Raw genomic sequence first — 1477 nt, 5'->3', positions numbered from 1 at the left:
AGAAGCCTGGGGTTTCAATCCCGGGTCTGCTGCCTGCTGGTCGCAACCCTGGAAATCAGTGGTCCTCAAACTCTGGTGCCTGAGCAGCAGCATCTGCGTTGCCTAGGAACTTCTTGGAACACCAGTCAACAGGCCCCACTCTAGACCCACTGAGTCAGAAACTTAAGCTGGAGCCCCGCCATCTGAGTTTTAACAAGCCCTCCAAGTGACGCCGGTACTCGCTGAAGCTCCAACCACTGTCTTAACTCATTTCCTTTGTCTGAGACTCACTTTCCTAGTCTGGAAAATGGGAAGAAGACATATGTTTTCCAGGTGTTGTATTTAACGAGATTATAGTACATGACAGACAGGCATCACCTGGTCACAGAGAAGATGCCCGCAAGTGTTGCTGCTGGAGGGCTGAGGATGAGGGATATCGCTGGCATCTGAGCCCCCATCCACACTCGATGCAGGACGCTGCCTCTCGCTTGGCCTTGGCTCTGAGGGATTCTCAAGTCAGACCTCATGTCACGAGCCATCAGAGGGACTGAGTGAGCAGGTGACACCAAAAGTCTAGCAAAGTTACAGGCGGGAAAGATCAAGAAGGCAGAAGAAGAGACACAACAGGGTTAGGGATCAAAAGAGAACAAGAAAAGGTGCAAGGAAAAAGGAGAAGTGCTGGTAAGTGTGCGATGCCACACTCACTTTGTTGCCTTCGGTGCCGATGGTCACTCATTCGGAAAAATACTTGTGGGGAACTTCCCTGGTGGTCCAGTGGCTAAGACTCTGCACTCCCAATGCAGGTGCCCCAGGTTCGATCCCTGATCAGGGAACTGGACCCCACACGCCACAATTAAAGCTCCTGAATGCTGCAGTGATTGTTGACGATCCTGTGTGCTGCAACTAAGACCTGGCTCAGCCAATAAAACTTTTTTTAAAAATAGAAAAAGAAAAACACTTGTGGTCCTAGGGTTGTCACCGAGGAGAAAGGCCTCATGTGTCGTTGCTTCCACACAACTCAATTTGTGCCCTCTACCCCATCCTGCCATAGTCTCCCACGTTGCCTGCCCCTGGGTTGCCTGCCCCTGCTCCCCATCTTTGTCATCAGGAAAGTGCTTACTAGGCATCTTCTCTATGTAGGATGCCAATGGTGTATTTTTTAAGGGAGGTGACATGTTTCCTGCCCTCTAGGGATTTCTTGTCTGGTAACTTCAGAAGAAAAATATATTCTGGCATCTACACTGACCCATAGCCCTTACCAGAAATTGCACTGGCCACAGAGTGTCTGTTGGGTTGGGTGTGGTCCTGTGGGACTGTCTTTATGTATTTGTGAGAAAGAAAGTGAGACGAGGAGAGAAGGGAGTAGGCTGCAGACCCCACATCTCCTGGAAGACCATGTGACATGTCTGTTTCTCTTATACTTCAGTACCTGCTGCTAGTGGTAAAGAACCCACCCGCCAATGCAGGAGACGCAAGAGCTGCAGGTTTGATCCCTGGG

General features: G+C 50.3%; 1 non-coding gene across 1 annotated transcript; it reads left to right on the top strand.

Annotated features, from left to right (window-relative positions):
- The first annotated feature begins 739 nt into the window (after positions 1–739).
- Positions 740–812, top strand: TRNAG-CCC (transfer RNA glycine (anticodon CCC)). The gene has a single exon. It is a non-coding gene; the product is annotated as a tRNA-Gly (tRNA).
- Positions 813–1477: the final 665 nt, after the last annotated feature.

The sequence above is a fragment of the Odocoileus virginianus genome, chromosome 10, assembly GCF_023699985.2.
Source record: "Odocoileus virginianus isolate 20LAN1187 ecotype Illinois chromosome 10, Ovbor_1.2, whole genome shotgun sequence".
NCBI classification, from domain to species: domain Eukaryota; kingdom Metazoa; phylum Chordata; class Mammalia; order Artiodactyla; family Cervidae; genus Odocoileus; species Odocoileus virginianus.
The sequence above is the reverse complement of the archived record's forward strand: the minus strand, read 5'-3'. Positions and strand labels throughout refer to the sequence as shown.